Below are 27,096 nucleotides of genomic sequence, written 5' to 3'. Positions count from 1 at the left end.
TTTTCTTTTTTTGCCTGTTCTTTTGGTGTCATATCCAAGAACTCATTGCCAAGTCCAATGTCATGAAGATTTTCCCCTCTGTTTTCTTCTAAGGGTGTTATAGTTTTAACTCTTATGTTTAGATTTTTGATTGATTTGGAGTGAATTTTTGGGTATGGTGTAGGTAAGGGTTCAGCTTCCCTCTTTTGCATGTGGATATCCAATTCTCCAAGCACCATTTGTTGCAAAGACTGCTTTTCCCCCGTTGAATCTTCTTGGTACCCTCTCTTATTTTGACTTAAACAACAGAACCTTTACTTTTTCAGAGTTCTGGAGGCTGGAAGGCCAAGATAAGGTGTGGCAGGTTTGGTTTCTCGGAGGCCTCTCTCCTTGGCTTGCAGATTACTGCCCTCTTCTTGCCTCTTCATGTGGTCGTCTCTCTGCGAGCATGCGGCCCTAATGTTTCTTCCTCTCCTTATAAGGGTACCATTTATCCCAAATTAGGGCCCCATCTTAACGGCCCCATTTTAACTTAATCACTTCTTTAAAGACTATCTCTGAACATAGTTACATTCTGAGGGACAAGGGATTGAGACCTCAGCACAGGAGTTTTAAGGAGACACAATTCAGGCCATAATACCCATCCCAGTTGGTGGAGCTCCCATCCCTTCAGCTGCTGGGACCCAAATCCCCAGGGTCATTCCTGACTCCTCCTTTTCTCTCTGTCACCTACAACATCCAAAAACCTGCTTAGTCTTCCTTAAAAAATGGACTCAGAATCCAAGCACTTCTCCCACCTCCAAGGCCACCACTCTGGTCCAACAGCATGCCTCTGGACTTTACAGTAGCCTCTTCCTGGGCTCCCCACCTCCTCTCTTACCTGCTCCCCCCTGACACGCACTGCCCCCCCCCCCCCCCATCTCTTCTCCACTCTGCAGCCAGATGGAGCCTATTTGTGCCTGGATAAGACCACCTCCCTCCTCTGGTCGAAACCTCCTATTACCTCCATAATAGACACCCAACTTCTGAGGCAGCTATTACAGTCCAGACTCTTGCTCTATCCTCTTTATTCTCACCTGAAAAAGAGGAGACTTGTGGTTTCCTGAGCACCCCCAACTTGGCTTTACCTCTACTAATTTGCATATCCTGGTACCAGTTCCTGGGATAAATGTCCATACCTCTTACCACTGGTTCCCAAAAATGGGAACCCCTCCATAGAACTCTTGTCTTGGACTAAGGGCCTGGACTTGGGGGGCATCTCCAAGGTCCCCAGACCAAAGGGCTTGGAAAATAGCAGGTAAAGAGTCTCAGGACACCACAATCCCAGAGACTATATGCAAGGGGGTGGGACCAGGGAGGGACCGGGACACCCTCCACTTCCCTGTGAAGATTCCATAAGTGCTTCATCAGCCATTGGAACCTGGGGAGGAGGCAGGTGACCAGGGCTGGGCTCCACCGGCTCAGGCCTCACTTATTTCTCTGCTTCCCTCTGGAGCCAGGTGACCTCAGGCCATCAGACTAACCTCTGTGCTTCAGTCCTGCCTCTTAGCCAGCTCTGTGACCTCCAACAAGAAATCAACTTCCCTATAACTCAGTGTCCCCATCACCCCCATTTCAGTCTGTTCTGCCTCTGAGCAGCCTCTGCAAAAGTCTTAAAACCCTGATTCAAACTTTCCCCCTTCTGTTCACAACCCTCCAGGACCTCACAATGAAGTACCACTGCTCAGCCTGCCATTCCGGGCGCGACTCTGCTCACACTCTTTGTTCTCTACAGACGCAGGAAGGACCCCAGTTTCCTGAATCTTTCCAGCTCAGTCCCACCTCCAAGCCTTTACACGTGGTGGTCCCTCTGCCTGCAACACTCTCCCACACTCCATCACACTCGCTGTCAGAAACAGGGTCCCCACCCAGGAGCGCCTCCCTGGCTTGGACACAGGGGCCTGGGCTGCAGCGATGTGAGCACGCCTCCCTCACTCGGGGCTTTAGGATTTGGGTTGGAGTAAGGGTGGGTGAGGGCCTGGAGAAGGAGGCAGCATTTACCTGAGTCCAGTCTGCCACTGTGACTGCCCCCATCCTAATCTGTGGACAGAGCAGGGTCAGTCAGCACTTCCCAGCAGGCCCTGGTGTGGGTCAGCACGCCCCTCGGACCTGCCTCTGTGCAGTGACGATGACTCCTCTTGCGCCTTACCAGACCTGTTACCTGGGGCCTCACCTGGCCTCCTGGAGCCTCTGAGGGGATCTCTTATTACCTTTGAATGTCTATAGACTCTGTAGTGATGTTTCCTTTTTCATTCCAGTCTTGATTTTGGCAATTTTTTCCTTTTGTTTTCTTGATTAGTCTTACTAGGTATTATTATCTTTTCAAAGAACCAACTGTTGATTTCCTCTCTTGTACATTTCTTTTCTTTTTTTCTTTTTTAAAATTTTAAAAAAATTTTTCCTTTTTCTCCCCAAAGCCCCCCGGTACATAGTTGTATATTCTTAGTTGTGGGTCCTTCTAACTGTGGCATGTGGGACGCAACCTCAGCATGGCTTGATGAGTGGTGCCATGTCCGCGCCCAGGATTCTAACTGACAAAACACTGGGACGCTGCAGCAGAGCTCACGAACTTAACCACTTGGCCACGGGGCCGGCCCCTGTACATTTCTTTTCTATTTCATTAACTCATGTTGTTATTTTTATTTTTTCTTACTTTTTTGGATCCAATGTACTGTTTTTGTACTAACTTCTTGAGACGGATACTTAAATAATTGATTTCCAGCCCTTTCTTTTGCCTAGTGTGTGCATTTAACGCTACACATTTTCCCTTGGCCGTAATTTTAGTCACCTTCCACAGGTATCTGATGTCATATTTTCATTATAGTATAGTTCAAAATGTTTTCTAATTTTTATTGTGATTTATTCTTTGACTCAGGGTGGGTTTTTAAAAATATTAGTTTATTCTTAAAGGTGAATTGCTTAATTTCCAAATGTGGGCATTTCACTGTGGTCAGCAGGTATACTCTGAATGATTTTAATAATTTGAAATTTGTTGAGAATTTATTTATGGATAGCGTTAGGCCAATTCTGTAGATGTTCCGTGTGTGCTTGAATGAAGGAGCACTCTTTATTGTTGAGTGGTGTATTCTGCATACGTCAGATAAATCAAACTTGTTAATTTTGTTATTCATATCTCCTGTAGCCTTACTGATTTATTGTTCTTTTTGCCTCTTTTTTCCTCTCTTATGCTGAAAGACATTTGTTAAAGTCTCCTACTATCCTTCAGTTCTTCAACTTTGAAGCTATATTATTTAGAATTATTATATTTTCCTGATGGATTTACATTTTTCTTCTTTTTTTTTTTGAGGAAGATTAGCCCTGAGCTAACATGTGCCACAAATCCTCCTCTTTTTGCTGAGGGAGACTGGCCCTGAGCTAACATCCGTGCCCATCTTCCTCTACTTTATATGTGGGACGCCTACCACAGCATGGCTTGCCAAACGGTGCCATGTCTGCACCCGGGATCCAAACCAGCGATCCCAGGTCGCCAGAGCGGAATGTATGAACTTAACCACTGCACCACCAGGCTGGCCCAGGATTTACATTTTTATCTTTATGATTGTCTTTTATCTTTAGCAATGTTTCTTGCCTTAAAGTTTACTTTGCTTGATATTAATATAGTTATAATGCTTTTTCATTAGCATTCACATGGCTTATCTTTTTCTATCTCTTCCTTTTGACCTCTTTGTGGTTAAGGACTTTCCATCACATCCTCATATTAGGGCGTGTGCACTATAAGCTGCATAGTGGTTTTGATTTTATTATTCTTGTGGTTGTTATACAGACTGATGATATTGGTCTTTTAAGTGGAATAAAACTCTTTATATTTAGTGTAATTACAGAGGTAATTTGGTTTATCTCTCTCTTCTAAATATTTACTTTCTTTATGTTCACCTGTTTTACGGTTCCTTTTCTCTCCTTTTTTGCCTTATTTTCTTTCAATCAAATGTTTTTTACTGTTGCACTCTGCCTTTTATTAGCTTGTTTGTTTATTCTTTTTTTTGAGGAAGATTAGCTCTGAGCTAAGATCTGCCGCCAATCCTTCTCTTTTTGCTGAGGAAGACTGGCCCTGAGCTAACATCCTTGCCCATCTTCCTCCATTTTTAGGTGGGGTGCCACCACAGCATGGCTTGCCAAGCCTTGTTACGCCTGCACCTGGGATCTGAAGCATGAACCCTGGGCTGCCAAAGTGGAACGTACACACTTAACTGCTGTGCCACTGGGCCAGCTCCTGTTTATTCTTTTGCTGTTCTTTGATTATTACTTTAGTGATTACAGTATCATTCCTTGACTTATTTGCATCTAATGTCATTAGTACTCTTACCATTTCCTGTTAAACAGTGTTTCCTAGATAATAACTCATCTCCTCTTCTTGACTCTTTTTGTTTGTTATTTTTGGTATACATTTTAATTCTATATACATCTCCAACCCTATGAAACGCTTTTATTGCTGCAGATACAGTCAAAATTAATATGTCACAAATTTAGGCTTTCTATTCCTGCATTTCTGTGTTTCTATCTCGTATTATTTTTCTTATGTAAGAATTTTCATTGATATTTCCTTTTTAAAATTTTTTAAATTGCGATATGATTGACATATAACATTATATTAGTTTCAGGTGTACAGCATAATGATTTGATATTTGTATATATTGTGAAATGATCAGCACAATAAATCTAGTTAACATCCATCACCACATAATATTTCCTTTGATGGTAGTCTACTGGCAATGAATTATCTGTTTTTATTTGCCTGAAAATGTCTTTAATTTATCTTCATTTTTTGGATGGATATTTTTTGGAAGGATATTTTCAGTCAGTGGATATAGAATTTTAGGTTGGCGTCATTTTCTTTCAGCACCTTCAAGACATCATTCCTTTGTTTTTTTGGTTTTATTGTTGCTCCTCTGAAAGTAATGCGTATGTTTTCTCTGGTTGCTTTTAAGATTTCTGTCTTTGTCTCTGTTTTCAGCAGTTTACCTTGATACACCAAGGTGTGGTTTCTTTATGTTTATCCTACTAAGGTTCTAGAGCTGGATTTTTCCTTGGTGGCTTTTGTGAGTTTTTGAAATAGTTAGAATATTATCTCTTCATGTATTGCTTCTGTCTATTTTGTTTCTTCTCCCCTTTTGGTGATAATTTCCATTTGTCATTTATTTTCTTGAACATACAACTTACAGTTATTTCAATTATTTTAAAGTCTGTCTCTGATAACTCCAATGTCTGGGTTACCCATAAGTCTGTTTCTACTACCTATTTATTTTTCGGGCTTGTTTCTTTTCATGGCTGGTAATCATGGATTAAAGGCCAGACATTTTGTATAAAAAATATAAGAAATTCTGGATGAAATGATCTTCCTCCAGAAATGATTCGCACCATCTTCTCATAGGCAGTTAAAGTCGGGCTGTTTTGAGATGGAGCTGCGGTCTCTGTAAGGCTTGTCTGTGTTTGGTTTGTTCCTCCTCTCTGTGGTGTGCGCTTCCGGACATCTCAGCTGAGACTGAAGTATTTACTAAGGCAGTCCCTTCCTGGAAGGTCTTACACTCCAATTTTTTTTCTTTAATCTTCAGTACAGTGAGACTAATGCCTCTTTTCCTGTGCAGCTTAAGAATTTGGAAAGTGCCTCAAACGTAAGTGTTGAATGTGAGGCTCACGTTTCTGTCCCTCCATTCTCTCAGGGATCTTGCCACCTCAAGTCCTAGCTGCCTGAGAAGCATACTCCTACAATTTTATTTGTTTTGCTTGTGTGCACCCCCTTAAATTCATATAATGAAACTTAATGTGATGATGTTGGAGGTGGGGCCTTTGGGAGGCGATTAGGTCATGAGGGAGGAGCCCTCATGAACGGATTAGTGTTTATAAAAGAGGCCCCAGGGAGCTCCCTCATGTGAGCTTACAGTGAGAAAATGGCTGTCAGTGAGGACACAGGCTCTCACCAGACACTGAAGCTGCTGGCGCCATGGTCTGGGACTTCTCAGCCTTTGGAACTGTAAGAAATAATTGTTGGCTGTTTATAAGCCGTCCAGTCTGTAGTATTCTGTTATGGTAGCCCTAATGATCTAAGATGGAGGGAACTTTATTTTCTTTAATTGAGGATATAATTGACATAAAACATTATATTAGCTTCAGGTGTCTAACATAGTGATTCGAGGTATGTATATGTCGTGAAACAATCACCACAATAAATCTAGTTAACATCTATCACCTCACATAGTTACAAATTTGTGTGTGCGATGAGAACTTTTAAGATGTACTCTCTTAGCACCTTTCAAATATACCATACAGTATTGTTAATCATTGTCACCATTACACCCCCAGGACTTGTTTATTTTATAACTGGAAGTCTGTACCTTTCACATACTCCCCCAATTTTAATATTTGTCTCCCCAATCCTTTGGGATTGCTGAAAGATCTGTTGACATCCTGCTTCTTAGAAGCTGTCATTTATCACTCCACCAAGAACCCACAAATGTCATGGGGAAAGCACGTTGCAAGTAAAATGTTGGGATTACCTCGACGACCTTCTCTTCATTCTAGAATCTTGGGTCCTCATGTCCTGGCTGCCTGAACAGCTCCTTCATGACCTCAGACAGTTGTTCTTTTTTTTATTATATTCAGCTTTTATATTTTTTTTCTGTAGGAGCATTAGTCTGCTACAACCTACTATATCATAGCTGGAAAGTTAAATTACCAGAAGCGGTCATTTAATGTCAAATAATATGGAATTCTGTGTTAGAGTTCTCCAGAGAAACAGAGCTGGTATAGATACATAAGAGGAGATTATTATGAGAATTGGCTCATGTGATTATGGAGGCTGAGATACGCCGTCTGCGAGCTGGAGAACCAGGAAATCTGGTGGTATAATTCAGTCTAAGTCCAAAGGCCTGAGAACCAAGGGAGCTGATGGTGAGTCCCAGTCTGAGGGTGAGGGCCTGAGAATGGGGAGGGTGGGGTGGGGGGCCTGGTGTGAGTCCCAGAGTCTGAATGCCCAAGACCAGGGCTCTGATGTTGAAAGGCAGGAGAAGATGGATGCTGATGTCTCAGCCCACGAAGAGAGAGAGAGAATTCACCCTTCCTCTGCATTTCTTGTTCTGTTCAGGGCCTCCAGGGACTGGACGATGCCACCCACATGGGTGAGGGCAGATCTTCTTTACTCAGTCTACTGAATCAAATACTAATGTCTACTAGAAACATCCTCACAGACAAACTCAGAAATAACATTTTACCAGATCTCTGGGCATCCCTTTACCGGGTCAAGTTGACACACAAAATTAACCATTATAACTTCTAAAGACTTTTTATGCATGTTATCAAATTGCTCCCCAGATGGCTATTCTCATCATGTTTCCATCTAAAGGGTATTATAGTGGTCCCCCTTTCCACAGTTTCACTTTCCACAGTTTCACTTACCCAAGGTCAACTGCCATCCGTAAATATTAAATGGAAAATTTCAGAAATAAACAATTCCTAGGCTTTAAGTGTACACCATTCTGAGAAATGAGGTGAAATCTTGCACCATCCCACTCCGTCCTACCTGGGATGAAACTCATCCCTGTGTCCGGTGCATTCATGCTGTAGACGCTACCTGCCTGTGGGTCACCTGGTAGCCGTCTCGGTTATCAGATTGACTGTGACAGTATTGCAGTGCTTGTGTTTAAGTAACTCTCATTTTACTTAATAATGGCCCCAAAGTGCAAGAATAGTGATATGGGCAATTTGGATATGTCAAAGAGAAGCCATAAGGTGCTTTCTTTAAGTAAAAAGGTGAAAGTTCTCAACTTAATAAGAAAAGAAAAAAATTGTATGCTGAGGTTGCTAAGATCCACAGTAAGAATGAGTCTTCTATCTGTGAAACTGTGAAGAAGGAAAAAGGTATTTGTGCTAAGTTTTGCTGTCGCATCTCAAATATGTACGCATATGAGAAAACATAGTATATATAGGGTTTGGTACTATCCTTGTTTTCAGGTATCCACTAGGGGTCTGGGAACATATCCCCTACAGAAAAGGGGATGGGGGGGACTACTGCATCTAATGACCAAGCGCAAACTCCTAATGTAGTTGGTTATCTGTGTGCACATGATATCCACTATTCAGGGGTAAGCTGATGAGCAGAAGAAATTGTGGCCTTACTCCCCAGCTTACTCAGCGTAGTGCTTTATTTACAGTAATGTAGGAAGATGAGAACAGCATAGTTTCATCACTTTTAGTTGTGCAATCTTGAGTGGATTAACTTGATTCTGTGTTTTAATTTTCTTATCTTAGAATGGTGTAAATCTCCTAGGGTTGCTTAGATGATTAGTCGCGCTCCGTGTGTAAAGCTCCAGGCACAGACCGTGTGTTCATTAAATGGGAACTGTTTTTATAAGCAGTGAGTCGTAGATACTTGTTGAATGAATGGATGGATGAATGAGTGAATATGCTGATGATTTAGGGAGAATGAAGCTGCCTACACCTGGGTTCAGTGGGACAGGAGACAGCATGAGGAGGTGGGGCATCTGCAGCAGGGGACAGCATAGAGGAGCAAAACAGAATTACGCTGGGCTGTGTTCAGCGCCAATGATATTTCACAGACTCGCCAAAAGGCAAAGAGGTAATTGTCAGAAAATAAGGGAGCAACTCCCAGTTGTTCTGTGGGCTGCTTTGAATTGTGGGGGACTTCAGAATCATGTGTGCTTTCTGTTACTTTTGCCCTAAGGTGAATACTGAGAAAAGAGCTCTCTTTCCCTGTCACTTGAAGCACATGTAAATTTGGCTTGCCATAAAGCAAAGTCAATGACGATAAATTCTTTGGTGAAAACCTTTCTTCACATCTCTTACCAAATCGTAGAATTCCAGAATTGCAGAACTCTCTGAATCCGAGAGCCTGAGAGACCTCAGAGCCCCTTGGTCCTTTTCTTTGTTCTCACTGGAATCCCTGTGGCAGAGTTCCTGACAGTTGCTTGTGCACCTGCTGCCTTTTTGCTCAGTGCGCCGTGGTTACTATTTCACGGTGGCCGGCCAGGTACGATGTTCTTCCAGGAAGAGAGCTGAAATGGGCTTCTTGATAATGTCCCTATATTGATCTGATGTTCAGAAGGCTGGCCTTCTAAAGTCTCATGGAATAATTCTAATCCTTCTTCCTAAAATGTCTTTTTCAAACATTTGAAGGTAGCCCTCCATAGAAAAACCACCAGACGAGCAATCAGAAGACTTGAATTGTTATCCAAGTTCTCTACTAACAATGTGACGTTGTGTAACACTCATTTTATAGAATAGGGACCTCAGGCTAAAGTTCAGCAAATTGCCCAAGGTCACAGAGCTGTTAAGTGGCAGACTTCTACTCTGAGTCCCGTTTGTTGATGCTGAAGCTCAAGCTCTTACACATTATGTTATGGGGCATCTGTGTGCTACTGCTGATCTGTACTGAACTTGAGGTCAATTAAACTTCAGTCTTCTCTCTCCCACGAATTTCAGTCCAGTCAGCTTTTCTCCATTTGGAACTTATGTGAGCCTATCTATCTATGTATCTATCATCTATCATCATCTGTCATCATTTATTTTTACCTCAATGTATAACTATACTTTTCCCTGTTAAATCTGAAACAGAGGGGTTGACCATCATTTCAGTCTATCAAAATGATCATCGGTTTTTATCATATAACATGTCCCTTCAAACTTTGGGTTATCCACAAATCTGACAATTTTCAAAGTTGTAAAGGACATTGCTAAAATTTTTAATGGGATTATATTAGGCAGGGTCACATGCTAGGCCACTGGCAACTTCAACCATTTGTGAACATATCCAACTGTCCTATTAATCACGTATTTTCAATTTGACCACAGTGACATCCCAACAGACTTCACCTCATTTCCTGGTGGATATGTTGATGGTTGGCATTATGACCTCGATGAACCCATGTTGGCTCCATGTGATCACAGCATTCTTTTCTAACTGGTTCATGAACCATCTATTTAGTAATTTTATTCTAGAATTTTGCCAAGGTTTGACATCAAGAATTTGCTTTGACCAAACTGTAGTTCCCAGAATCTAGGCTTTCTCAAATTTCACAATCAACAACTATTTTCCAGTCTTCTGGCACCTCCTTATTGTTCATGTTTTTCCCCCCCAAAGACTGCCAACAGTGATTGCATAGTTACATCTCCGAGTCTTTCAGTGCTCTGAGCTGTGATCTGTCTGGGCTGGACGGTGTGATCTCACTTAAAGTGTGATATAGCAGAAAGAGAAGGGCATCTCGAGCTGTAGACCTGAATTCTTGTCTAGTTGCATCATGTGCTAGTTGTGTGACCTGCGGTGAATTACTTAGTCTATGTAGCCTCTGTTTCCTCATCTGTAAAGGGCTGAGGCTTGAAAGGATTACATGAGTTAACAGCTGGAAGTGTCATAAGCTTCAAAAATCTGAATTTCCCTTAATGCCTTATCTATCTTGGATTTCAATTTATTCTTTACATTTTTAAATGTCCTTTAGAATTTGAATACAATTCTTTTTGCAGAGAAGACAAAAGGAAACAAGAACTCTTTGGGGATGCAGGATGGGGTAGAACAACGGAGTGGGAGTAACATGAGATGTCGCTTAATGTGAGGATGTTTCATTGACTTGCTGTGTGACCTTGAGCAAGTCTTGTGATCACTCTGGGTTTTATTTTCATCTAGAAAATGAGAGAGAAGGACTGAGTGATTTCTCAGATCTAGTTCTTAGTTCTAAAGTCTATGAATCTAATTTTGTCTTTTGCCATGTCCTTGAACAATATAACCTTCTTCCTGTAAATGAGTCTATCATTTTCGCCAGTTCCTGACCCACTTTGTGAATAAACCTCAGAAATTAAAAAATCCTGAGCAGACGCCTGGCAGCACAAAATGCTTCTGAGCTGAATCTCTGTCATCAGTGGGTTGATGTGGGCTATTAGCCCAAATTAGGATGACAAACCTGCTGTCCCCTGCCCTATTAGTCACTGCTTTGGATTATCCAGGATTTGATTCTATCCCTAGCCTAATGATTGAGAATTGATGGCATAATAATGCTATGTCAACATATAGAGATGTTATGGAAATAATTATGTAGCACTTTCCAAACGAAAGTGTTTTTTGATAAATGAGAATGGATTTCAGATGTAAAATACAGCAATTACTCTCTGGCCCCAGAATGCTGAAAGGCGGCCCCGGACCTACACAGGAAGCAGCTATTCATCAGCTGTGATTAATTTGGAAAAAAATCACATTCCTTGTCTCTAAAATATTAATAATAAGAATTCTGTTTTTATTGTGCCTATTTTCTACTCTTGGGACATTAACCAAAATCTACAGAAAGTGTTTTCTGGTCTCAAGGTAATGAAATCCACAGCCACTTGTGCTCCTCTTTTCAGGGCGATTTTACCAGATACATTTCATTCCTTCATTTGCATTATGTAGACATTAATTTATTGAAGAAACATTTCAAACACTTATTGTGTGCTCAGCCACATGTGGGCTCAGAAGAGAACTGAGGGGGTGACCCTGCGTTTAGAGCTGAATGGGGCGGGGGAGGGCGGTAAGGCCACTGGAAAGGAGGCTCTGGATCCCTGACCTTTCAGGAGGTTAATCCCTCCCTCTGCGTTCGTAACCTCTTGTTTTTATCATTCAAATGTGCTCTGTGTCTTTCATCTTAAAAATAAACAACCTTTACTAACCCGTTGTGTCTCTCCAGAATTACCTTGCTTTTGTGTTCCCGTGAAAGAGCCATCTGCCCGTGCTGCTCCACTTTACCTCCCATTCATTCTTCCCCGACTCTGACCCAAATTCCCCTCCTCCGTCCCACCAAAACTGCTCCTGATAAGCTTGCTAATGACTTCCACCTTATTCAATCCAATGGATACTTTTAAATTCCCATCTTACTGGATCTCTCAGTAACATTTGAATCAATTGATATTCCCTCTTGAAATACCCTTTTCCTTTGAAAATACACCCTCTGTTCCCTTTTCTTCTATGGCCAGTCCTTTTCAGTTCCCTCTGACGGTTCCTCTTCCTCTGTGCAGCCTGTAAATGCCGATATTCCTCAGGACTTGTTCCTGCACCCTCTCATCTTGTCTCCTCTCCTCTCCTCTGCTCTCCTTTTCTCTCTTTTTCTTTTCTCTCTCTCTCCTCTCTTTTGGAGTAACCTCATCGTTTCTCATGATTTAAATGCTACCTATATGTTGAAGAGTCTCAAATTGATGTCTTGGCCCAGCTCTCTTTTCTGAGCTCCAGTTGGCAATACTGAACAGCCTACTTGATACTATTATTTGAATGTCTCATAGACATTTCAAATTTAGCATCTTAAAATATGAGTTCCAGATCTCCCTCCATAAATCTGTTCCTCCTGCAGGATTCTCCATCTCATGAACTCTACCTCCATATGCCCAGATGCTCAAGGGTTTCTCTGGCCTACTTCTCTTTTTTGAACTCTAGCATCACATGTCTTATAGGCATCTCAAACTCAATATGTCCAAAACCTGTCCATTGACTTCCATCCTTTCCGCCAGCACTCTGCTCTCAAGAATCTTCATAACAAACACATTTTAAAACACACATACACAAAAAGAAGGAAGGAAGGAAGGAGGGAGAGAAAGAAGGAAAGAAAGAAGGAAGGAAGGAAGAAAAGGAGGGAGGAAGGAAGGGAAAATGGAAGAAAAGAAGAAACAAGGCCATCTGGGTCTGCCTCATGACCATCTACTGTGCTATTAAAGTCAGAACCTGGTGGTGAGTTTTGACTCCCTTTCCTTTATCCCTTATATCAAATTCATGCAAGAAAAAGTCACTTCCACTTCTAGCCATGATGGAATAACAGGGAGTAAATTCACCCTTCCACCTTATAGGCTGAAAAACTGTAAAATATATGAAATGATTTTCAGAGGATTGGACAACTGGTTTATTGGACAACAGGCGGTGCAGGACAATGGTCCCTGAGAGAAGAGAAACAATTAGTGTGAGCCCTACGATTGATTTCCCAAGCTCTTCCCTGGCACGTTATTTTACCTTTGTGTATGCCCGTGTATTGTCTGTCTCCCTCCACTAGAATATGAACTCCGGAAAGGGCAGAGACTTGCCCGTCTAGCTGAACACCCCGCCCAGCGCCTAGCCCATTGTAAGCACTCAGTAAATTTCCTGCATGGGGTAAATAAATGAGTGAATCCTTGATAACTTCTGCTCCCTCACTAACCAAGTCCAATCTATTCTATCTTTTAACTACATCTCAAATTCATCCATTTCTCTCCAGCTCCGCTGGTATTACTCTGACCCCCAAGACCATCATGTCTCCCCTGGACAAATACTATACCTTCCTAGGTGGTCTGCTTACTTCTCTTGCCTTCCTCCAAACACTTTCCTCAAGTTGGTTATTTAAAACGTAAACTTCATCCGACATGCAGAAACATCAATGGTTTCTGAGCTTTGAATAATCCAAACTCCTTGCAAGGGGGTGGGCAGCGACAGCCTGTCTGCGCAGACTCCTCCTGTACCTCTAGTTTCCTCATCCAGCAGCCCGTGAGTCCACAGCACAGAACTTGAAAACCAGTAGCTAGATGATTGCTGACGTCCTTTCAGCTCTTGGGTGTATGCTGTGATGCTTAGACTTATTAACCACAATCTAAATTACCCACTAAAATATAATTGATGAAAATTACCCATAAGTGACAATTCTAAGCATGATGACAAGAACAAATGGAACTAGAGTGTCTCTCGTTGACAGTGGGAAGAATGAGGGTTGGGCTGTAGGAATTTATGTGTCACTCTGGCGTCCTCAAGGGAGAGGGATATGTCATTCTGAATACTGGTCTTGGCTTTTCCAGCATAGCAGTCGTGGAAGGCAAGTTCTCAGTCTACCAGAGCTTTCTAGAAATCTCATGTGAGAACATGCAAACATCTTTGCTTTGATTCTGTGTCGATAGGTCAATGCTTTACTTTATTGTTTGGCTTCCAGGGTGCACTTACTCACCCCAAACACTATGTCCAGTTCAAATACACGTCCTTGCTTTTCAGGCCAGTTTTATCTTTCTCTGTAATTTAACGTGGTGTTCTCCCAGCTCACGAATCACACTCTTGTGGGTTTAATTAGTATGAATCAATTCACCAGCCACTGGATCATACAGAATGAATAGATAGAATGCATTTTGTGGTCCTGAAAATTTGAGAACCAGACTAGAGCATGAACTTCTCATCAAAGCGTAAGTCTCCTTTGATGAAGAAATCATGTCATGGCAGAGGAGTGTCAAACACAGTGTTATACGGTGTTGGTTCAGGAAAGTTTGAGGAGGCACCAGTTCCAGACCATGATCTCAGAGATGGAATGAAGAGAAGGAGAAGGAAGTAATTATAATAATAGCCAATATAATTCATATGACCCATTTCAGGTACATGGAGAGACAAATAAAATCACATTCTACCTTTTTGGAAATAATACTTTCTCTACTCCCCGCATGGCCAGATAAGTAGAAAATCCAGTCTCTTTCTCTCTCTCTCTCTCTCAGCCCCTCTCTCCCTGTTATATGGCCAATAGTCGACAGGGTCTTGTTTGTACCTATCTCCTTGGGTTGGGCTCAGAACCCAAGTGCCCCTTGAGGCTGGAGGAACCTCCTTGCTGAGTTCCAACATTTTGTTGTTGCTGGTTCTGCACCAAAACTCACACCGTGTCTGGGTGTCTTTGTGGGGTTACTGCTGTAGGCACACGGTTGTTCTTTGAAGGGTAAAGGGGTTCGACTCCTGTCAGACCTACCGTTCCCCTGGCCCCAACAGCGTTCCCCCACCCCAGCACACACACTATCCCACCTCAAACGGGCCTCACCCCAACATCCTACTTTTAAAATCCTGTGCTTCACTGCCGAGTCCCTGGGTGCTAGCAACCTTGGGAGGGCTGGCTTGGGACAGGCTCCAGCATCCACTGCCACGTGGACCTCGAATGGCCACGACCTTGAGGTCATTAACTTGCTCCCCCCAGGACCAAGAAGAGCCTGCCCAAGAGACATGTTCTTACTTCCACTTTTAGAGCCACAGGAAGCAAATCTCTGGAAGATTTCCAAAATATTTTGTCCCTAATTTCACCCTCAGGAGTTCAGAAATGTTGAGATCTAGTATCATAACATCCCAGTATACACTCAAAAAACTTTGTTTTAATAATTTAAAAAGTGGATATTTGTGTTCCTTGTTTTCTGGTGTGTATGTGTTTGTTTTTCAAATTTTATTAAACAAGAAGCTAAAGTACTGACTTTAAGTGCTGGACACAACACATTCTGGCCTCATATGGTGAAAGATGGTATGTGTATGTGTGTGTGAGTGAATGTACATGCTCCTGCAAAAGCACAGGCTGGGAGTGGCTGCTGCAGGAATCCATCCGGCCCAGGGCACTCAGTGGATGGGGGTGGGGAGGGGGTGTGGATAGGCAGGGGTGCCATCCACAGAGACGGAAAACTCAGGAAGAGAACCCCACTGGGGAGAGAGGAGATTCCATGTGGTGTAGTAGTTGAGAAGGTGGATTCCGGAGCCAGACTAAAGAGCAGGGTTCCTAGTCCTGTCCTGCTAGTTAAGCTGTGTGACCTAGGTTTCTTCACGTGTAAAAAGGGGACGATGATGACGATAGAGAGATTAAAGGAGTTAATATACATAAAATGTTAGAAAATGCTACAAAAGCCTTAGCTCTTGGTATCATCATTTTTTCCATGTGTGCAAAGCTAGAACAATGTTTTAATTATTTTCTAAAACATTTCCTATCCTATATGACTTATGACTTGAGTATTCCCAAGAGCGTCAAGAACTATAAGTAGTTAATGTTTAGGCTAAAAGAGGGAGTTTTCTCTTGCGGAATGCCATTGAGCGAGCTCTGGCCTTTTTGGGTCTGGGTGGCTGACGGGGGTGAGGTGGGGAGTGTGCGATGACCAGGATTTTGGAGAGGGAGAAAGGGTGAAGCGGAGCCCAAGCGGCGGCGGCCGTCACAGTGGAGAGGGGAGTACAGAGCGAGGGGGAAGGACCCGGAGAAGGAGAAGAGAGAGATTGCTACACGATGAGTGACGCCACGCAGATGCCTGCATATCCTCGAGAAATCATCAAGAAAAACGACATCATTTTGTAAGGCCTGAGTCAGATCTGAATTCGGTTTTGTTTGTTTTTCAAAACAGGCCCCGTCATAGTTCAGGTAGCTGTGTAAAGAACTTTGAGACTCAAAATCAATTATGTCCATCAATTCCTCTTGTCTTTACATTTCTTTCTCTCCTAAAATACTAGAGTTACTTAGCATGAGTTCCCCCATTTTGCCACATTTTAAAAGTATGTAGGGTTTCTGCTGGATTTTCTCTCCTAGCAGCTGACCTGTCATGTAAGTGAAGCTCCTGTTTCGTTTGCACATGCTTCTCAGGACTTTCCCGTGGGCGACACTCTGCCTGGCCGTCTGCTAGGCATGCACTGATGACGGCCTCTTCGACATTTCGGGTAATAGTTCCTTCAGAACCTTTGAGTAACTGCTCTCTGGCCCTGATGACGTTTGTTCTGTCAGCCAGGTCTAGAATGTTCTGGGCATTTAATATCTCCCATTAGTGTACTTACAAACTGAATTTGGGAGGCAAAATTTTCCAGAAACTCCATTTAGTCTCTCTTTTTTCCTTTCATCTTCAAATCTTTTGTACCATGATCAAAAGGAGTCCTACAGCCTTCCAGCGAACTTCTGTATTCTCTTACCCCTGTGTCTGTAGCTCCCTAGCAGGCCCTACGTTTGTTTTGCTGCCCAATTTCTGGTTTACACCTGTCCTTCACACTGTGTGTCTCCTTGTTCCTCTCACTGGTCAATATATATACACTAAAAAAAAAAAAAGATTTTCCTCCTAAAAGAGAGGTGGTTTTTATTGTTTGTTCGTTACTGAGGAAGATCAGCGTGAGCTAACATCTATTGCCAATCTTGCTCTTTTTTTGCTTGAGGAAGATTAGCCCCGAGCTAACATCTGTGCCAATTCTTCTCCATTTTATATGTGAGTTGCTGCCACGGTGTGGCTGACGAGCAGTGTAGGTCCATGCCTGGGATCTGAACCTGTGAACCCGGGCTGCTGAAGTGGAACGCACCAAACTTAACCACTACTCCACCAGGCCGGCTCCTTGTTTGTTTTTAACAGTTAGTGGTCATATAGAGTTTTTTTTTTTGTAAAAAAGAAACATCTTTTTTATTCATGGCAAATACTTTTCTTGGGCTTCTAGTAATGCTTAAGCAGTAACCTGGCTTTTTCAATTAATTTCTCTTTACATGATTCCTTTTAACATTTTCTTCCTTTTTTCCAATGTACTGATTGTGGGTTGGTCATAGTTCCCTTTTAAAAGTTGAGTAACTACATAATGGATTTTTGAGTTTTCTGCCAGAATGTGGAACTAAATCGTGTTGTAACTACTATTACACAGTGGTTCCTGTGAAAACACTTTCTATGTAAGTTCTTATCTAGCACTCAAAGCCAAGACCACGATGTTCCCTTTGTTTGTGGGTTCTCGAGAGCAGTCCTTTGTGTGATCCTGAGACTGTGCCTCCTGCCTTATCAAACATGTTTCATCAGTTTGTATGATAAAACAAGGTCTACCATTTTCCTGCCTAGCTTGATCTTGTGGTTTCTTCACTTTCATTTAACATCTCTAGTCTCATCTCACAGATTTTTGGCTTACGGTAAAATTCCATAGTAACATAATCATGATCTAACTGAGAAATTTCTGCATAGAACAGTTCTACTGTACTTTCCTAGCCCTGCAAGAATTTTCCAAGGCTGCTGCTGATTTGTGCCTCACACACAATGTACCTCTTTTCTAGGCAACACCCTGCATCCTTGCCCATGTTTGTAACTGGGCAGCTTGTAGTGCGTTGTTGACTTTCCTTCTTCTAATGATTGCTGTGTAAAGCCCCTCGCTTTCAGCTCAGGAGCCGAATCCCCCTTTTCTATTGTGTGTGTTTCTAAGCACAGAGGGTGCTCTGTGTGTTTGCTCACTTTCCCAAACCCCACCTGCTCAGTTGTCTAATTAGGTGGTTTGATTACCTTACTTTCTTTTTTTTCTCAATGTCCAGCTAAAACTCATGTTCCTTCACACTGATCAGATTTGTTCTGATATTTACTGTGAAGAGATCCTGTCAGCTTTCTAGTGCTAGAAGCCTCATAGCAGCTTGGTTTGGGTTGAGCCTGTCCTGCCTCTGTAAGTTCTAGTTATCAAAGACAACTTTGTTAGTTAGGTAATTATCAGGAACTCTACCAAGTTAGGAGTTCATTTCACTTTCAGGTAAACGTTATCTATGATTGGTATGCTGGCGCCTTTATTGTCAGGCACCCAGGGTCCTGTATTCTTGTGTCACTATCCTCAACATGTGGCTTTCACTTTGAGATCTGAGATGGCTTCTCTGGTCTCAACCGTCACGCTTACATTTCAGTGACCAGGAATGAAAAATGCACAAGAACAGGGCATGCACCCTTCTTTTAAAGACATTTCCTAAAGTTACACACACCACTTCCTCTTGTAATCCTTTGGCCAAAATTTAGTCAGATGACTACACCATTGCTGTAAAGGAGGGTGGGAAATATAGTCTTTATTTTAGGCAGCCATGTGCCCTTTTAATATTTTGGGATTCTGTTACTGAGCAAGAAGGGAAGATTCGATATTGGAGGTCAACTAGAAATCCCTATATATACCTTAATTCCACATAAATTCCCAACTTCCTCTTTCGATAATCTCATCTAAGCATCCAAATTTGGGGAATTATTTATTTTATTTCATTTTCCAGCTTTATTGAGATATAATTGACGTATAATATTATGTGTGTTTTGGGTGTACACCGTGTTGATATGATACACTTATATATTGCAAAATGATTACCACCACAGCATCAGCTAACACCTCCATTGTGTCACATAATTACCATTTCTTTTCTGTGGTGAGAGCATTTAAGATCTACTCTCTCAGCATCCTCCAAGTATACAATACAGTATTATTAGCTATAATCACCATGCTGTACATTAGATTCCAAGAACTTACTCATCTTATAACTGGAAGTTTGTGCCCTTTGACCAATATCTCCCCGTTTCTCTCCTCCCTGCCCCCAGCCCCTAGTAATCAACACTCTACTCTCTGTTTCTATGAGTTTGGCTTTTTTAGATTCCACATGTAAGTGATATCATACAGTAATATTTGTCTTTCTCTGTCTGACTTATTTCACTTAGCATATTGCCCTTAAGATCCATACATGTTGTTGCAAATGTCAGGATTTCCTTCTTTCTCATGGCTGAATAATATTCTACTTTATATATCTCTCTCTCACATCTTTGTCCATTCATCTATTGACAGACACTTAGGTCATTTCCATTTCTTGACTATTGTGAACAATGCTGCAATGAATGTGGGAGTGCAGATGTCTCTTTGAGATCCTGTTTTCCTCTCCTTTGTATATACACCCAGAAGGGGGGTTGCTGTTTGGGAACTATTTAATTCTATAGTCTCCGAGCCTTCAGGAACACCATGGTGGAGATCCTGCACGTCATTCTTTTAATGAAGAGCTGATTTGTTTTGCCATGGGCCCTCCCCACCCTCCATAGCATTACGAGTTATGCCACCTTTGTTCTGGCACTGAAGGACTTTTCTGGTAAACTGGAGCCTCGTGAATCTGAGAAAAGATTCTACTTTTGACAGCGTCAAAGGCTAAAGCTCTCTGCTAAATATTTTATTTCATCTCATACTAATTCATACATTTCTAATTTTTGGATCTCCAGTTCACATCTGTTTACCACAGCTTTCTCCTAAATCCTCCACTTGTGGGTGGGGAGGTTTTGCTCATTCTTTTGCTTTTCCCGTTTGCTCCTGGCACATCTTCGTGTTTACATTCATTTCACATTTCTTTCTTCCTGAAATTTGCTTGCGTTGCTTTTCACCAGGTTTGAACGTCTTTCCTGGTGGCTGCCTCACTTTGTGTGGAGTCTCTATTTTGTTTTGGATTTTGGCATCAGTTTCACCTTTTTCTACTTGCTACAGAAGTAATTATGGAAAAGAGCAGAAACGTCAGGTAAAAGGTTTACATGATACTTAAAAGATCAATTATCTTTATCTGTCTTATACCAGCTACACTTACTCAACAACCATTTTGATTTTGAGCCCTGATTGCCTGTCCTAGTAAAATATGTTTTGGTTACGCGTAGCACTCTTCTGCTATTCTGTTATAGATTAAAACATGACCTGGCAACTATACACTATTTTGATGGGTATGCTCAATCCCCCCCCAACTTTGTAAATTTCAAAGTTATATGAAACGAAAGCCAACAAGAATATTAACCTTAACTTTAACCATGTGTCTTAGAATTAGAAATTAAAAAGGAAGCATTCCACGATGACTAGCTCAGTAATAAATGTTACGAAATTTAATCTGAAAGACACATCATAATCTTCATAAATTCCTCCTGTTCAGGGCCACCGCCACTGCCCCATCCCAGGGTTTTAATTTTCTCCTTCCTCTCCTTCACTTCTTGTGTCCAGTCATTCACAAGTATCTTTCCTTTCTCTGCAGAGTCTCTTGGATTTGTCCCTGGCTCTCAGTTTCAGCTGCCACTTCTCAGAGCCAAGCCCCTATCAAGTCCCATAGAAATTACTACAGCAGCCTCTTCACTGATCTTCTCACTTTCGATTTGTCCCACAGATGGCTGCCAGAGTCATCATTGCTTTCATCATCTCTCTCTCCCGATTAAGACCCTACACTCTGGCTTATTTCTGATTACTACAAGTCTGGACTCCTTAGCCTGCAAACAATGAGCCTGGCTCAGTAAATCATATTTTTCCGTCTTCTCCATGGAGCATCCCACTCCGCACGCCCTACTCCAGCAAGTAAGTTGTCTTCATGTTCTCTTCTCTCTTTTACCCATATAGTCTATCTTCATGTCTCCGTTGATACTGTGCCCTCCCTGGAGAATCTCCTCTCCTCCTCTCCGCTAATCCACATGAGGCCTTTCCTTCAATATCCTGAAGATTTTCTGCTCTCATCCCATTCCTCAGTCATTTGTCTTTTCTGTATAATATTTCTGACTTCATCTGCATTTACCAAATTACTTCAAGTGAATTGAAGATTGCCTTAAAGTTGTTACTTAATTGTTCTACTTATATACATCTTCTCTCCTCAACTAGTCTATTTTATCTGCTTTCTGTTCCTAAATGTGTCTAGCTGGATGTCATTTGGTAATGACTTTTGTTAAAGAAATCAGTTGTAGGAGAAGCTCATGAGATTCAACACATTTATTTCACGTGTTTCACTTTAATGCCCCCATACCTGTTCTTATAGTGGGGTTAGGGTTTGACTCTTTTCATTTTATTCATAAAATTCCACATTATTCTAAAACATAGCTTTGTTCCTTATCTTTATGGCCTTGTAATTTCCATTAATTGCTTAAGTGAAACAATTATGAGATGCAGAGCACAGATTAAGCCCAGGGCGAATGAGATTAAACCAAGGAAGGAGAAGAGAAGTAAAAATGTTCCTGGGATCTGTGGCCTACCCTTGCTGGATTTAATTCACAAGAAATTTGAAAATGTTCAAATTTAGAGCAAGGTCCAGCTGTCTATTTGAATTTGTTCCCATCTTGCCTAAGCTATTGAGAATTGATTTATGTAGTCTGTTTCCATGATATTGGATAAACTATCATATATCTTAAGATCCATGATAAGATATTTTGTATAGCCAAACGAAAATAGGTAGGTTAAGAAGAACTAAAAGGAAGAAAGGAGGAAACCACCAGTAAAGATGATTTACCTCAAAACTGTGGCTCTCCAAATCCATTCATCTTAGCGAGAAATGAAGCTTTGAAATTCAGAGGCTCAGGTTAGCTATTGGAGGCCGTAAGTTTGGGCTGATGTTATGGCTGGAATTAAAGCCCAAATATGGTACTCCTAGGAATGCTGAGAAACATGAAGGCAGCTGCTGGGCAAGTTAGGATCGTTCTGGCAGAGTTCCACATTCATCGGCTCTGACCGGGCAAGGAACTGCTACCTTTTGGTCTTCCCTCTGCGCTGAGGTTGATTCGTCAGTTCCTGTGAACCTCAAGCTCGTTCATGCGGCAGACAGCTGGAAGTCAGGGTGCTCTCTGTAGAACACACGCTGCCGTGCAGAGACTGAGGAGATGCTCGCCAGTCCCGAATCCTCTTTGTGGGCAGCCCTCGCCTTCCCTGCCGTTAAGTTGGAGCTGTATGATTAGTTCTGGTCAATGGAAGGTGGGTAAAGTGATAGCCTTCACTTCTGACCTGGCCTCCAACGTCTCCGAGGAGATCCTTGGCCTGCTCTTTCTCTTTGCATGCTGACTGGTCGGATGAAGAGAATGCAGCGGAGGATTTGAAGGTGGAGGATGGCAGAGCCATAAGATGGAGAGATCTTGGGTCCTGGAATCATTGTGTGGAATGCTGCCCATATAATATCATCACTAAACAGTGAAATGAATGCAAAATATACTTTCACTGGTATTGTTTGCTAGCATTATTAGTCTGACTAATACAAATAATGATATCTTTAATTCATCTCAAGATTTACAACAGTTTTACTAAAAAAAAATTACTTGTCTAAGAAAAAATTTTAAAGGCTATTAAATTTAATTCAATTTAACAAATAGTTGATGAATAACTACCCATGTGCAAATAATAATAATAATAATGACGCCATTATTTATATAGTATACTGGGAATATGATGGAGAACAAGACAGACTATTTTACTGGGAAGAGCAGTTGAAAAAAAAAAGGGGCCAAGTGAATAACGAGTGAATACAAGCGAATAAATAGTATGTTTATAAGTGTTGTGAAGAAACTAAAGCACACTAACATGAAGGAGAGTCACTGGGTGGAGTCTAGCTTAGATTGTGCCCAGGGAGGGTCTCTGAGAAGTTGACATTTAAGTTGAGACCTGGATAAAGAGAAGGTGCCAGTTGTGTAGCTATCTGGGGAAGAGTTGTCTGTACGGAAGGCACAGCATGTGCAAAATCCCTGAGGCAGGAACAAACTTGGTGTATTCAAGAAATAGGAAGACGACTAGTCTGGCTTCAGTTTAGCAAGCAAGGAGAGGGCAACAGTGCTAGGTGATACGTGGCCTGTAGACCGCGGTTAAAGGTTTGTACTTTATTCAGAGCAACGGGGACCATTCACAGGTTTTGAAAAAGGGGTCTGATTTGTGTTTTTAAAAAATCACTGGCTGTGCTTTGGAGAATGGATTTTAGAGAGAAAACAGAGAGGCCAGTCAGGATGCTAAGCAGTGATCCTGGCAAGATATGATGGTGGCTTAAGCTAGGATAGAACTGGATGGATTTGGGATTGAGGTGACATGATGATTTTTCAGATGGATTGAACATGAGGAGTTGGAGGAAAGAAGAATAAAGATTTATTAATTAATTCAACAAATATTCATTTAACACCTACTACATGCCAGGCGCTCTTCTAGGCTCTGGGGATAGAGCAGTGAACAAAACACATCCAGTCGCTGCTCTCCTAACCCTTACACTCTAGTGGAGAGAAACAGATGGTAATAAACCACACATGTCAGGGAGTGATAGTGAAGGTAAGGAAAGCATTGTGAGGGGATGAGGAGTGACAGGGTGGCTAGTTTTAGATAAGATAATCAGGGGCATCCTCTTTGATGGGGTGATATTTGAGCAGAGAAGTGAGGAAGTAAGCCATGCTGATAGCTGAGGTGAGGGTGCTCCAGGAAGAGGAAGCCGTGAGTGCGGAGGCCCTGGGGTGGAGGCATGCAGCCTGGTAGAGGAGCAGCATGTAGACAGGGCGGCGGTGGCGTTGGTGGCGGGAGCAGAGTGAACAGAGAGGAAGAGGAAGGAGACGAGGTCAGGGAGAGGTAGGTGGGTGGGCAAGTCATAAGCTAAGATCAGTATTTAGATTTTTATTTTGAGATGGGAAGCCACTGGAGGGTTTCGAATAGAGGAATGGAAGCAGGGAAACCAGCTAGGAGGCAATAGTCTTGGCAAGATATGGTGGTTTTGTTTTTAGCCACTGGTTGGATATTGATGCCATTATTGAGAAGGGGAAGATAGAGAAAGAAATATGGGAGGAGAAATCAAAGTTCTATTCAGGACAGATTAAGTTTGAAATGCCTATTAGACATAATTAGAGTTATCAATTAGATAGCTGGATATTTGAGCCCAGAACTCAGGGCAGGAGTCAGGACTAGAGATAAAAATTTGGAGTTGTCAGCCTTCAGTGCCTCAGGACCAGATGGGATCAGCCAGGGAAAGGCTGTGAATAGGGAAGAGAGCTGAGGTGTGGCCCTGGGGCTCTCCTACTTTTAGAAGAGGCACAGATGGGAAGGAGTGGCGAGAGAGGTGGGATCAAAATCAGAAGAGTTTCATGTTGCAGAAGCCAAGATAAGACAGTGCCTCAAATTAGGGAGTTCAACTGTGTCAAATTCTGCCAAGAGTCCAGAAGGAGGAAGACAGAAAAGTGACCACTGGATTTGACAACGTGAAGACACGGGTAACTTTGACAAGACCGGTTTGAGCGGAGTGGTGCGGGTGGAAGCTGGATAGGACTGAAGACAGGAGATGCAGAAACAGACAAGGGACACGAACAGCTCATGAGACAAATTTTGCAGGAAGGAAACACAGAAATGTGGCAGTAACAGGAAGGAAATGCAATTTCTATGACTCAAACTCCCATTTTCCTCAGTTTATCTGATCTCTCCAAGATGTTAGGGGAAAGCATCACATTACAATCTGTACAGGACTGATGTCTTAACGTATGGTTTCCTTTATATATATTTGCATTTTAAAAGGAGGAACTTTGTCTTTCGTGTGGCAGAGTGTCTAATACACATTGGATACCTAGAATGAATGAATATTCTGGCAAACACTAGCTCTGGAGTGTATGTGTGTGTGTGTGTGTACGTGCATTGTCTTCACATCTAGTGGGCTGGAAATCTTCTTGACAATCTGTTAGGCATCAGGGAATTTTATCTCGAGAGGGGTGCCCCATTTTTCTTCTTGATAACCTCTTACTAATGAAGAGCCTGGGATGGGAGTTCCATTTACAAATGGTGAGTCATTAGAAACAGATTTGCCTGCGGAGAGGATCTTCCAGCAGCGGAGCCTCAGGGCTGAGGCATGCCGTCTGTTTCCTGCACAAATGGGCCCTGTGAGCAGATCCGTGGAAGAAAGACGACTCCCTACACAGCCACACTCCCACACGCGTGCTCCCTACAGCCTCCGTCTAAAAGCCTGAGGGCAAAGGGACAGGCACTCCATTTAAAGGTCACCTCCAGCCCCTGGCCTTACGGTTCCTCCTCATCTTCGTCCGTTAACAGCTCTCTGGGAGATGGCAATGTTTCCTTGTACCACAGCCTGCGGTTGTTAAGCTGCGGCCCAGTCTTTGAGCTCTCTCGGCCCGTCTCTGGGCTTCCTACCTGCCTGTCCTTTGTGGGGACAACCTTCATTGTCTGCTGCCCCGCTGTTCTGGAGTGGACCTGCTCCTGCTCTGAGGCCGGCTATTTTTCTCTAATTCAGAGTGGAGACAACTCCAGGGTCTCCAGGCCTTCAGAAACACTGCGGAAGGCGGGCGAGGCCAGTGGACTTTCAACGGGAAAGAGGACTCAGGACCAGCCCACATTCCAGAATTTATTATTAGTGTCTACCCTCCCAGGTCCTAGCCCCTCACCCCTACAACCTTTTGATGGGTGATCTCATTCTGCCCAGCCTCCTCCTTCTAAACGCTCGTCACCTGAACGTTGTCACTGTCCATCCCACCATCGGAAGAGTGGTTCTGGAACTTCAGTCATTACTATCCCTTCTTTATGGTTTTTTTTTTTTTTTTTTTGCCATCTCTATGTACCACTAATGGTATTATTTACCTAAAATTTTTCTTTACATCAACTCACTATTTTAGTTAAATAGTTATTTAATAAGGACATTGTTACTACATAAATAGAAATTCAGGGTAAATAAAAAATAAATACAAATAAGACACCAAATTTATATGATCAAATTCTAGTTGTATGCTTATTTACCAAAGGATCTAAGTCTGCTTCTCTTTTTTTTTTTTTTAAAGGGGATTTACCAGATACTAGAGAGTTATTAAAGATACACCAGCACCAAACTGAGATTTTTTTTCCAGTGACACAGACTAAAGGATTGAAGGCAAAGTACTGTAGGTACAGCACTGTAAATGGGCTAGAAGCCACTGAATTGTACACTTTAAAATGGTTAAAATGTTAAATGGTTAAAAAGTTAATGGTTAAAATGTTCAATTCCATGTTGCGTGAATTTTACCTCAGTGAGAAAAGCAGAAGTGAAAAAGGATAATTTTGATTCAGTGATTTTTTTTATCATATTATAGTACTGCTTAAAACCTTTTGTCTCTCACTTTTGCAAAGCACTGCACCATTAAAGACAGAAGGCCTGTAGGACTGAGCCCCACCTGGTGCAGTCTCAGAGCAGCCTTGCTGTCGGAACACAGTGCCAGAGTCGAAAGCAGTTTTAAACTAAGCCAATGCCTTCCCTGGAATTTCTTGAACGACGTAAAGTCGGGTATATAGAGCAATGCTCTTCTAAAGCCCCTATTTGTTTCCTTTTCTGAAACCTGCAATATGTTTGAACTTGAACAATTTACTTTTCAGAACTTAAATGTCTGTATGTCTAAAATAGAGATGATAGTACCTAACTCATGGTGGTGGTGTGAGGATGACGTGAAGAGTCGTGGAGCAGCCTGGCAGAGTTCCCGTGTGGAATCAGTGCTAGTTCCCCTCCCCCCACCCCCTTCATCAGGTAAAGAATATTATGGAGTCACATTCACACGGACGCTTTACGAATGATTTGATGCTGATGTGACGATTTGCTAGAAATACTTATAATCTGCAAATGGAGTAACTTAGAGATTCCGGAAAACAGTCACTATTAAGTATTTAGCCAAGTCCAAAAAAACTAAAAGAACAAAAAAAACCTCAGTTAGACTACTCTAAGCTTCATCTTCAGAATCATTGACTGCTGAGATGCAACTTAACGTTTGCTTTAAGAAGTGTTAAATCTCTATTTGGATCCCCATTGGGTTTCTATTGAATTCTCTTTTACTACAGTTTTACATGCTGGGACTTTGCCAATCTGGTTT

The 27,096-nt window shown here is 42.1% G+C and overlaps 1 long non-coding RNA gene across 1 annotated transcript in view; it reads left to right on the top strand.

The window, feature by feature from the left end:
• LOC111774705 (uncharacterized) overlaps positions 1-24,847 on the top strand; it is a 31,085-nt gene extending 6,238 nt beyond the window's left edge. The window contains exons 4-5 of the long non-coding RNA XR_002809851.2: positions 20,658-20,842; positions 21,903-24,847. This is a non-coding gene — a long non-coding RNA (uncharacterized lncRNA). The remainder of the gene's footprint in view (positions 1-20,657; positions 20,843-21,902) is intronic.
• Positions 24,848-27,096: the final 2,249 nt, after the last annotated feature.

The sequence above is a fragment of the Equus caballus genome, chromosome 8 (genome assembly GCF_041296265.1).
Source record: "Equus caballus isolate H_3958 breed thoroughbred chromosome 8, TB-T2T, whole genome shotgun sequence".
In the NCBI taxonomy this organism is placed as follows: Eukaryota; Metazoa; Chordata; class Mammalia; order Perissodactyla; family Equidae; genus Equus; species Equus caballus.
The sequence above is the reverse complement of the archived record's forward strand: the minus strand, read 5'-3'. Positions and strand labels throughout refer to the sequence as shown.